The sequence below is a fragment of the Grampus griseus genome, assembly GCF_964374135.1.
Source record: "Grampus griseus genome assembly, chromosome: 9".
Lineage (NCBI taxonomy): Eukaryota > Metazoa > Chordata > Mammalia > Artiodactyla > Delphinidae > Grampus > Grampus griseus.
Window position 1 is genome coordinate 106,241,487 of NC_139003.1, and position 12,587 is coordinate 106,254,073.

Here is a 12,587-nt window from a genome sequence, read left to right on the forward strand (position 1 = left end):
CACATGCCTGGAAGTAAGGCCCTGATTTGCCGTGCAGAAGCGGAGGCGTGCTGCAGCTTCCAGGAGGCGGTGGCCTCTGCTCTGCATACCTTGAATGGCAGCACAGCTTTCTGGACACCTGGGAGGCTGGCCGGGGCACGCTGTTCCCGGCAGGAACACTGAGTAACCCCAGGCGCACCTAGGTCTGCTAAGCAACATCCAGGGTCGTAGCCCTTTAGAGCCCTCTGTGCACGCCGAGCGTAGGGAAACGCACTGCCCTCTCTTTTGGAGCAGCTTGGTTTCCTCAGCACTCGCACACGTTCACGAACACCGTTCTGGCACATCCCACATGGCGCGGAAGTCTTACGCGTTGCCCTAATCGGAGCTGCGCTCAGAGTAACCCTCGTCTTCGCATTCCATCCAGGACCTCCTGACTGAAGGCACCGTGCCTCCTAGAGGATGGCGGGTTGGGTTCTTACTGCAATTCAAGTCCTGTTCCTTCTTTGGCACTGCAGGCAGCCCCAGGCCCAGAGGAGCAGCTACGGCGTTCCTTGGTTGAGACAGTTCGCTGGATGCGGGACTCCCTACTTCGATAAGTTGACTCAGCGAAGGAAACACAGGGTAACCGGTGTCTCTTGGGACTCGTTAGAAACCACAGGGATGTACGCTGAGTGTGCCCATGAAAACGGTGGCCTGCTGGAACTAGCCCTGCTTTCCCATTTGGAGGGCGGCATTCTTGCCTGCCTTGAAGCTCCCTGACATTCCTGGCTCCCGACAGGCCAGTGAGCCCTGGAAGAATGCTTCGGGGAAAATTATGAGTTTGCTCTCTCTAAACCAGGGGCTTCCGTGGCCGCGGTGGCGGTCCGCATGACAGGCTCTAGAGCTAAAGGGAACCTCAACGTGAGAACTCGCCTCCAGGTTAGGCCCTGAGTAGCCGTGCAGAAAGGGAGGCATGCAGCTCTTTCCAGGAGTTCTTAGTCGCTTTGCTTTAATGGAAGTACACGTCCGGGGACTCCTAGGCCCCACGGGTGTGCATGATTTTCTCTCCAAGGTCACTGAGTGCCTCCAGACACCTGTGGGCCGGCTGAGCAACGTCAAGGTCCATTGGTTGATTCCCTCGGAGGACCCCTGTGCGTGCCGAGTGCTGGGCAACCACACACTGCGCGTTCCTTGAGGAACGCTACATCTCCAGAGCCCTCGAACGCCCTCAGGACAACATGACTGGTGAGTGCGAAGTGCCCAGGAAGACTCTGTCATGGCCCTTGTGTGAGCTGCCATGAGAGAACGCTGTGCTTGGAACACTGCGAGGCCCTCCCTCGTACCTGAAGTCACTCTGCTGGAGGAGAAAGTCAGCATCTTAGCATGTTGTGTGGCTCCCGGCACACCCAGCGTGAACCCATGCCTGGAAGTAAGGCCCTGATTTGCCGTGCAGAAGTGGAGGCGTGCTGCAGTTTCCAGGAGGCGGTGGCCTCTGCTCTGCATACCTTGAACGGCAGCACAGCTTTCTGGACACCTGGGAGGCTGGCCGGGGCACCCTGTTCCCGGCAGGAACACTGAGTAACCCTAGGCGCACCTGGGTCTGCTAAGCAACATCCAGGCCCGTAGCCCTTTAGAGCCCCTCTGTGCACGCCGAGCGTAGGGAAACGCACTGCCCTCTCTTTTGGAGCAGCTTGGTTTCCTCAGCACTCGCACATGTTCACGAGCACTGTTCTGGCACATCCCACATGGCGCGGAGGTCTTACGCGTTGCCCAAATCGGAGCTGCGCTCAGAGTAACCCTCGTCTTCGCATTCCATCCAGGACCTCCTGACTGAAGGCACCGTGCCTCCTAGAGGACGGCGGCTTGGGTTCTTACTGCAATTCAAGTCCTGTTCCTTCTTTGGCACTGCAGGCAGCCCCAGGCCCAGAGGAGCAGCTACGGCGTTCCTTGGTTGAGACAGTTCACTGGATGCGGGAATCCCTACTGCGATAAGTTGACTCAGGGAAGGAAACAGAGGGTAACCGGAGTCTCTTGGGACTTGTTAGAAACCACAGGGATGTACGCTGAGTGTGCCCATGAAAACGGGGTCCTGCTGGAACTAGCCCTGCTTTCCCATTTGGAGGGCGGCATTCATGCCTGCCTTGAAGCTCCCTGACATTCCCGGCTCCCGACAGGCCAGTGAGCCCTGGAAGAATGCTTCGGGGAAAATTATGAGTTTGCTCTCTCTAAGTCAGGGGCTGCCGTGGCCGGGTGGCGGTCCGCATGACAGGCTCTAGAGCTAAGGGGAACCTCAACGTGAGAACTCGCCTCCAGGTTAGGCCCTGTGTAGCCGTGAAGAAAGGGAGGCATGCAGCTCTTTCCAGGAGTTCTTAGTCGCTTTGCTTTAAAGGAAGTACACGTCCGGGGACTCCTAGGCCCCACGTGTGTGCATCATTTTCCCTTCACGGTCACTGAGTGTCTCCAGACACCTGTGGGCCGGCTGAGCAACATCGAGGTCCACTGTTTGATTCCCTCGGAGGACCCCTGTGCGTGCCGAGTGCTGGGCAACCACACACTGCGCGTTCCTTGAGGAGCGCTACATCTCCAGAGCCCTCGAACGCCCTCAGGACAACATGGCTGGTAAGTACGAAGTGCCCAGGAAGACTCTGTCATGGCCCTTGTGTGAGCTGCCATGAGAGAACGCTGTGCTTGGAACACTGCGAGGCCCGCCCTCGTACCTGAAGTCACTCTCCTCGAGGAGAAAGTCAGCATCTTAGCATGCTGTGTGGCTCCCGGCACACCCAGCATGAACCCATGCCTGGAAGTAAGGCCCTGATTTGCCGTGCAGAAGCGGAGGCGTGCTGCAGCTTCCAGGAGGTGATGGCCTCTGCTCTGCATACCTTGAACGGCAGCACAGCTTTCTGGACACCTGGGAGGCTGGCCGGGGCACGCTGTTCCCGGCAGGAGCACTGAGTAACCCCAGGCGCACCTGGGTCTGCTAAGCGACATCCAGGACCGTAGCCCTTTAGAGCCCCTCTGTGCACGCTGAGCGTACGGAAACGCACTGCCCTCTCTTTTGGAGCAGCTTGGTTTCCTCAGCACTCGCACACGTTCACAAACACCGTTCTGGCACATCCCACATGGCGCGGAGGTCTTACGCGTTGCCCTAATCGGAGCTGCGCTCAGAGTAACCCTCGTCTTCGCATTCCATCCAGGACCTCCTGACTGAAGGCACCGTGCCTCCTAGAGGATGGCGGGTTGGGTTCTTACAGCAATTCAAGTCCTGTTCCTTCTTAGGCACTGCAGGCAGCCCCAGGCCCAGAGGAGCAGCTACGGCGTTCCTTGGTTGAGACAGTTCGCTGGATGCGGGACTCCCTACTTCGAAAAGTTGACTCAGGGAAGGAAACACAGGGTAACCGGTGTCTCTTGGGACTCGTTAGAAACCACAGGGATGTACGCTGAGTGTGCCCATGAAAACGGGGGCCTGCTGGAACTAGCCCTGCTTTCCCATTTGGAGGGCGGCATTCATGCCTGCCTTGAAGCTCCCTGACATTCCCGGCTCCCGACAGGCCAGTGAGCCCTGGAAGAATGTTTCGGGGAAAATTATGAGTTTGCTCTCTCTAAAGCAGGGGCTTCCGTGGCCGCGGTGGCGGTCCGCATGACAGGCTCTAGAGCTAAAGGGAACCTCAACGTGAGAACTCGCCTCCAGGTTAGGCCCTGAGTAGCCGTTCAGAAAGGGAGGCATGCAGTTCTTTCCAGGAGTTCTTAGTCGCTTTGTTTTAAAGGAAGTACACGTCCGGGGACTCCTAGGCCCCACGGGTGTGCATCATTTTACCTCCAAGGTCACTGAGTGCCTCCAGACACCTGTGAGACGGCTGAGCAACGTCGAGGTCCATTGGTTGATTCCCTCGGAGGAACCCTGTGCGTGCCGAGTGCTGGGCAACCACACACTGCGCGTTCCTTGAGGAGCGCTACATCTCCAGAGCCCTCGAACGCCCTCAGGACAACATGGCTGGTGAGTGCGAAGTGCCAAGGAAGACTCTGTCATGGCCCTTGTGTGAGCTGCCATGAGAGAACGCTGTGCTTGGAACACTGCGAGGCCCTCCCTCGTACCTGAAGTCACTCTGCTGGAGGAGAAAGTCAGCATCTTAGCATGTTGTGTGGCTCCCGGCACACCCAGCGTGAACACATGCCTGGAAGTAAGGTCCTGATTTGCCGTGCAGAAGCGGAGGCGTGCTGCAGCTTCCAGGAGGCGGTGGCCTCTGCTCTGCATACCTTGAATGGCAGCACAGCTTTCTGGACACCTGGGAGGCTGGCCGGGGCACGCTGTTCCCGGCAGGAACACTGAGTAACCCCAGGCGCACCTGGGTCTGCTAAGCAACATCCAGGGCCGTAGCCCTTTAGAGCCCCTCTGTGCACGCCGAGCGTAGGGAAACGCACTGCCCTCTCTTTTGGAGCAGCTTGGTTTCCTCAGCACTCGCACACGTTCACGAACACCGTTCTGGCACATCCCACATGGCGCGGAGGTCTTACGCATTGCCCTAATCGGAGCTGCGCTCAGAGTAACCCTCGTCTTCGCATTCCATCCAGGACCTCCTGACTGAAGGCACCGTGCCTCCTAGAGGATGGCGGGTTGGGTTCTTACTGCAATTCAAGTCCTGTTCCTTCTTTGGCACTGCAGGCAGCCCCAGGCCCAGAGGAGCACCTACGGCGTTCCTTGGTTGAGACAGTTCGCTGGATGCGGGACTCCCTACTTCGATAAGTTGACTCAGCGAAGGAAACACAGGGTAACCGGTGTCAACTGGGACTCGTTAGAAACCACAGGGATGTACGCTGAGTGTGCCCATGAAAACGGGGGCCTGCTGGAACTAGCCCTGCTTTCCCATTTGGAGGGCGGCATTCTTGCCTGCCTTGAAGCTCCCTGACATTCCCGGCTCCCGACAGGCCAGTGAGCCCTGGAAGAATGCTTCGGGGAAAATTATGAGTTTGCTCTCTCTAAACCAGGGGCTTCCGTGGCCGCGGTGGCGGTCCGCATGACAGGCTCTAGAGCTAAAGGGAACCTCAACGTGAGAACTCGCCTCCAGGTTAGGCCCTGAGTAGCCGTGCAGAAAGGGAGGCATGCAGCTCTTTCCAGGAGTTCTTAGTCGCTTTGCTTTAAAGGAAGTACACGTCCGGGGACTCCTAGGTCCCACGGGTGTGCATCATTTTCCCTCCAAGGTCACTGAGTGCCTCCAGACACCTGTGGGCCGGCTGAGCAACGTCGAGGTCCATTGGTTGATTCCCTCGGAGGACCCCTGTGCGTGCCGAGTGCTGGGCAACCACACACTGCGCGTTCCATGAGGAGCGCTACATCTCCAGAGCCCTCGAACGCCCTCATGACAACATGGCTGGTGAGTGCGAAGTGCCCAGGAAGACTCTGTCATGGCCCTTGTGTGAGCTGCCATGAGAGAACGCTGTGCTTGGAACACTGCGAGGCCCTCCCTCGTACCTGAAGTCACTCTGCTGGAGGAGAAAGTCAGCATCTTAGCATGTTGTGTGGCTCCCGGCACACCCAGCGTGAACCCATGCCTGGAAGTAAGGCCCTGATTTGCCGTGCAGAAGCGGAGGCGTGCTGCAGCTTCCAGGAGGCGGTGGCCTCTGCTCTGCATACCTTGAACGGCAGCACAGCTTTCTGGACACCTGGGAGGCTGGCCGGGGCACGCTGTTCCCGGCAGGAACACTGAGTAACCCCAGGCGCACCTGGGTCTGCTAAGCAACATCCAGGACCGTAGCCCTTTAGAGCCCCTCTGTGCACGCTGAGCGTACGGAAACGCACTGCCCTCTCTTTTGGAGCAGCTTGGTTTCCTCAGCACTCGCACACATTCACAAACACCGTTCTGGCACATCCCACATGGCGCGGAGGTCTTACGCGTTGCCCAAATCGGAGCTGCGCTCAGAGTAACCCTCGTCTTCGCATTCCATCCAGGACCTCCTGACTGAAGGCACCGTGCCTCTTAGAGGACGGCGGCTTGGGTTCTTACTGCAATTCAAGTCCTGTTCCTTCTTTGGCACTGCAGGCAGCCCCAGGCCCAGAGGAGCAGCTACGGCGTTCCTTGGTTGAGACAGTTCGCTGGATGCGGGACTCTCTACTTCGAAAAGTTGACTCAGGGAAGGAAACACAGGGTAACCGGTGTCTCTTGGGACTCGTTAGAAACCACAGGGATGTACGCTGAGTTTGCCCATGAAAACGGGGGCCTGCTGGAACTAGCCCTGCTTTCCCATTTGGAGGGCGGCATTCATGCCTGCCTTGAAGCTCCCTGACATTCCCGGCTCCCGACAGGCCAGTGAGCCCTGGAAGAATGTTTCGGGGAAAATTATGAGTTTGCTCTCTCTAAAGCAGGGGCTTCCGTGGCCGCGGTGGCGGTCCGCATGACAGGCTCTAGAGCTAAAGGGAACCTCAACGTGAGAACTCGCCTCCAGGTTAGGCCCTGAGTAGCCGTTCAGAAAGGGAGGCATGCAGTTCTTTCCAGGAGTTCTTAGTCGCTTTGTTTTAAAGGAAGTACACGTCCGGGGACTCCTAGGCCCCACAGGTGTGCATCATTTTACCTCCAAGGTCACTGAGTGCCTCCAGACACCTGTGAGACGGCTGAGCAACGTCGAGGTCCATTGGTTGATTCCCTCGGAGGACCGTGTGTGTGCCGAGTGCTGCGCAATCACACACTGCGCGTTCCTTGAGGAGCGCTACATCTCCAGAGCCCTCGAACGCCCTCAGGACAACATGGCTGGTGAGTGCGAAGTGCCCAGGAAGACTCTGTCTTGGCCCTTGTGTGAGCTGCCATGAGAGAACGCTGTGCTTGGAACACTGCGAGGCCCGCCCTCGTACCTGAAGTCACACTGCTGGAGGAGAAAGTCAGCATCTTAGCATGTTGTGTGGCTCCCGGCACACCCAGCGTGAACCCATGCCTGGAAGTAAGGCCCTGATTTGCCGTGCAGAAGCGGAGGCATGCTGCAGCTTCCAGTAGGTGGAGGCCTGTGCTCTGCATACCTTGAACGGCAGCACAGCTTTCTGGACACCTGGGAGGCTAGCCGGGGCACCCTGTTCCCGGCAGGAACACTGAGTAACCCCAGGCGCACCTGGGTCTGCTAAGCAACATCCAGGCCCGTAGCCCTTTAGAGCCCCTCTGTGCACGCCGAGCGTAGGGAAACGCACTGCCCTCTCTTTTGGAGCAGCTTGGTTTCCTCAGCACTCGCACATGTTCACGAGCACTGTTCTGGCACATCCCACATGGCGCGGAGGTCTTACGCGTTGCCCTAATCGGAGCTGCGCTCAGAGTAACCCTCTTCTTCGCATTCCATCCAGGACCTCCTGACTGAAGGCACCGTGCCTCCTAGAGGACGGCGGCTTGGGTTCTTACTGCAATTCAAGTCCTGTTCCTTCTTTGGCACTGCAGGCAGCCCCAGGCCCAGAGGAGCAGCTACGGCGTTCCTTGGTTGAGACAGTTCACTGGATGCGGGAATCCCTACTGCGATAAGTTGACTCAGGGAAGGAAACAGAGGGTAACCGGAGTCTCTTGGGACTTGTTAGAAACCACAGGGATGTACGCTGAGTGTGCCCATGAAAACGGGGTCCTGCTGGAACTAGCCCTGCTTTCCCATTTGGAGGGCGGCATTCATGCCTGCCTTGAAGCTCCCTGACACTCCCGGCTCCCGACAGGTCAGTGAGCCCTGGAAGAATGCTTCGGGGAAAATTATGAGTTTGCTCTCTCTAAACCAGGGGCTTCCGTGTCCCCGGTGGCGGTCCGCATGACAGGCTCTAGAGCTAAAGGGAACCTCAACGTGAGAACTCGCCTCCAGGTTAGGCCCTGAGTAGCCGTGCAGAAAGGGAGGCATGCAGCTCTTTCCAGGAGTTCTTAGTCGCTTTGCTTTAAAGGAAGTACACGTCCGGGGACTCCTAGGCCCCACGTCTGTGCATCATTTTCCCTTCACGGTCACTGAGTGTCTCCAGACACCTGTGGGCCGGCTGAGCAACATCGAGGTCCACTGTTTGATTCCCTCGGAGGACCCCTGTGCGTGCCGAGTGCTGGGCAACCACACACTGCGCGTTCCTTGAGGAGCGCTACATCTCCAGAGCCCTCGAACGCCCTCAGGACAACATGGCTGGTAAGTACGAAGTGCCCAGGAAGACTCTGTCATGGCCCTTGTGTGAGCTGCCATGAGAGAACGCTGTGCTTGGAACACTGCGAGGCCCGCCCTCGTACCTGAAGTCACTCTCCTCGAGGAGAAAGTCAGCATCTTAGCATGCTGTGTGGCTCCCGGCACACCCAGCATGAACCCATGCCTGGAAGTAAGGCCCTGATTTGCCGTGCAGAAGCGGAGGCGTGCTGCAGCTTTCAGGAGGCGATGGCCTCTGCTCTGCATACCTTGAACGGCAGCACAGCTTTCTGGACACCTGGGAGGCTGGCCGGGGCACGCTGTTCCCGGCAGGAGCACTGAGTAACCCCAGGCGCACCTGGGTCTGCTAAGCGACATCCAGGACCGTAGCCCTTTAGAGCCCCTCTGTGCACGCTGAGCGTACGGAAACGCACTGCCCTCTCTTTTGGAGCAGCTTGGTTTCCTCAGCACTCGCACACGTTCACAAACACCGTTCTGGCACATCCCACATGGCGCGGAGGTCTTACGCGTTGCCCTAATCGGAGCTGCGCTCAGAGTAACCCTCGTCTTCGCATTCCATCCAGGACCTCCTGACTGAAGGCACCGTGCCTCCTAGAGGATGGCGGGTTGGGTTCTTACAGCAATTCAAGTCCTGTTCCTTCTTAGGCACTGCAGGCAGCCCCAGGCCCAGAGGAGCAGCTACGGCGTTCCTTGGTTGAGACAGTTCGCTGGACGCGGGACTCCCTACTTCGAAAAGTTGACTCAGGGAAGGAAACACAGGGTAACCGGTGTCTCTTGGGACTCGTTAGAAACCACAGGGATGTACGCTGAGTGTGCCCATGAAAACGGGGGCCTGCTGGAACTAGCCCTGCTTTCCCATTTGGAGGGCGGCATTCATGCCTGCCTTGAAGCTCCCTGACATTCCCGGCTCCCGACAGGCCAGTGAGCCCTGGAAGAATGTTTCGGGGAAAATTATGAGTTTGCTCTCTCTAAAGCAGGGGCTTCCGTGGCCGCGGTGGCGGTCCGCATGACAGGCTCTAGAGCTAAAGGGAACCTCAACGTGAGAACTCGCCTCCAGGTTAGGCCCTGAGTAGCCGTTCAGAAAGGGAGGCATGCAGTTCTTTCCAGGAGTTCTTAGTCGCTTTGTTTTAAAGGAAGTACCCGTCCGGGGACTCCTAGGCCCCACGGGTGTGCATCATTTTACCTCCAAGGTCACTGAGTGCCTCCAGACACCTGTGAGACGGCTGAGCAACGTCGAGGTCCATTGGTTGATTCCCTCGGAGGAACCCTGTGCGTGCCGAGTGCTGGGCAACCACACACTGCGCGTTCCTTGAGGAGCGCTACATCTCCAGAGCCCTCGAACGCCCTCAGGACAACATGGCTGGTGAGTGCGAAGTGCCAAGGAAGACTCTGTCATGGCCCTTGTGTGAGCTGCCATGAGAGAACGCTGTGCTTGGAACACTGCGAGGCCCTCCCTCGTACCTGAAGTCACTCTGCTGGAGGAGAAAGTCAGCATCTTAGCATGTTGTGTGGCTCCCGGCACACCCAGCGTGAACACATGCCTGGAAGTAAGGCCCTGATTTGCCGTGCAGAAGCGGAGGCGTGCTGCAGCTTCCAGGAGGCGGTGGCCTCTGCTCTGCATACCTTGAATGGCAGCACAGCTTTCTGGACACCTGGGAGGCTGGCCGGGGCACGCTGTTCCCGGCAGGAACACTGAGTAACCCCAGGCGCACCTGGGTCTGCTAAGCAACATCCAGGGCCGTAGCCCTTTAGAGCCCCTCTGTGCACGCCGAGCGTAGGGAAACGCACTGCCCTCTCTTTTGGAGCAGCTTGGTTTCCTCAGCACTCGCACACGTTCACGAACACCGTTCTGGCACATCCCACATGGCGCGGAGGTCTTACGCATTGCCCTAATCGGAGCTGCGCTCAGAGTAACCCTCGTCTTCGCATTCCATCCAGGACCTCCTGACTGAAGGCACCGTGCCTCCTAGAGGATGGCGGGTTGGGTTCTTACTGCAATTCAAGTCCTGTTCCTTCTTTGGCACTGCAGGCAGCCCCAGGCCCAGAGGAGCACCTACGGCGTTCCTTGGTTGAGACAGTTCGCTGGATGCGGGACTCCCTACTTCGATAAGTTGACTCAGCGAAGGAAACACAGGGTAACCGGTGTCAACTGGGACTCGTTAGAAACCACAGGGATGTACGCTGAGTGTGCCCATGAAAACGGGGGCCTGCTGGAACTAGCCCTGCTTTCCCATTTGGAGGGCGGCATTCTTGCCTGCCTTGAAGCTCCCTGACATTCCCGGCTCCCGACAGGCCAGTGAGCCCTGGAAGAATGCTTCGGGGAAAATTATGAGTTTGCTCTCTCTAAACCAGGGGCTTCCGTGGCCGCGGTGGCGGTCCGCATGACAGGCTCTAGAGCTAAAGGGAACCTCAACGTGAGAACTCGCCTCCAGGTTAGGCCCTGAGTAGCCGTGCAGAAAGGGAGGCATGCAGCTCTTTCCAGGAGTTCTTAGTCGCTTTGCTTTAAAGGAAGTACACGTCCGGGGACTCCTAGGTCCCACGGGTGTGCATCATTTTCCCTCCAAGGTCACTGAGTGCCTCCAGACACCTGTGGGCCGGCTGAGCAACGTCAAGGTCCATTGGTTGATTCCCTCGGAGGACCCCTGTGCGTGCCGAGTGCTGGGCAACCACACACTGCGCGTTCCTTGAGGAGCGCTACATCTCCAGAGCCCTCGAACGCCCTCAGGACAACATGGCTGGTGAGTGCGAAGTGCCCAGGAAGACTCTGTCATGGCCCTTGTGTGAGCTGCCATGAGAGAACGCTGTGCTTGGAACACTGCGAGGCCCTCCCTCGTACCTGAAGTCACTCTGCTGGAGGAGAAAGTCAGCATCTTAGCATGTTGTGTGGCTCCCGGCACACCCAGCGTGAACCCATGCCTGGAAGTAAGGCCCTGATTTGCCGTGCAGAAGCGGAGGCGTGCTGCAGCTTCCAGGAGGCGGTGGCCTCTGCTCTGCATACCTTGAACGGCAGCACAGCTTTCTGGACACCTGGGAGGCTGGCCGGGGCACGCTGTTCCCGGCAGGAACACTGAGTAACCCCAGGCGCACCTGGGTCTGCTAAGCAACATCCAGGACCGTAGCCCTTTAGAGCCCCTCTGTGCACGCTGAGCGTACGGAAACGCACTGCCCTCTCTTTTGGAGCAGCTTGGTTTCCTCAGCACTCGCACACATTCACAAACACCGTTCTGGCACATCCCACATGGCGCGGAGGTCTTACGCGTTGCCCAAATCGGAGCTGCGCTCAGAGTAACCCTCGTCTTCGCATTCCATCCAGGACCTCCTGACTGAAGGCACCGTGCCTCTTAGAGGACGGCGGCTTGGGTTCTTACTGCAATTCAAGTCCTGTTCCTTCTTTGGCACTGCAGGCAGCCCCAGGCCCAGAGGAGCAGCTACGGCGTTCCTTGGTTGAGACAGTTCGCTGGATGCGGGACTCTCTACTTCGAAAAGTTGACTCAGGGAAGGAAACACAGGGTAACCGGTGTCTCTTGGGACTCGTTAGAAACCACAGGGATGTACGCTGAGTTTGCCCATGAAAACGGGGGCCTGCTGGAACTAGCCCTGCTTTCCCATTTGGAGGGCGGCATTCATGCCTGCCTTGAAGCTCCCTGACATTCCCGGCTCCCGACAGGCCAGTGAGCCCTGGAAGAATGTTTCGGGGAAAATTATGAGTTTGCTCTCTCTAAAGCAGGGGCTTCCGTGGCCGCGGTGGCGGTCCGCATGACAGGCTCTAGAGCTAAAGGGAACCTCAACGTGAGAACTCGCCTCCAGGTTAGGCCCTGAGTAGCCGTTCAGAAAGGGAGGCATGCAGTTCTTTCCAGGAGTTCTTAGTCGCTTTGTTTTAAAGGAAGTACACGTCCGGGGACTCCTAGGCCCCACGGGTGTGCATCATTTTACCTCCAAGGTCACTGAGTGCCTCCAGACACCTGTGAGACGGCTGAGCAACGTCGAGGTCCATTGGTTGATTCCCTCGGAGGACCGTGTGTGTGCCGAGTGCTGGGCAATCACACACTGCGCGTTCCTTGAGGAGCGCTACATCTCCAGAGCCCTCGAACGCCCTCAGAACAACATGGCTGGTGAGTGCGAAGTGCCCAGGAAGACTCTGTCATGGCCCTTGTGTGAGCTGCCATGAGAGAACGCTGTGCTTGGAACACTGCGAGGCCCTCCCTCGTACCTGAAGTCACTCTGCTGGAGGAGAAAGTCAGCATCTTAGCATGTTGTGTGGCTCCCGGCACACCCAGCGTGAACACATGCCTGGAAGTAAGGCCCTGATTTGCCGTGCAGAAGCGGAGGCGTGCTGCAGCTTCCAGGAGGCGGTGGCCTCTGCTCTGCATATCTTGAATGGCAGCACAGCTTTCTGGACACCTGGGAGGCTGGCCGGGGCACGCTGCTCCCGGCAGGAACACTGAGTAACCCCAGGCGCACCTAGGTCTGCTAAGCAACATCCAGGCCCGTAGCCCTTT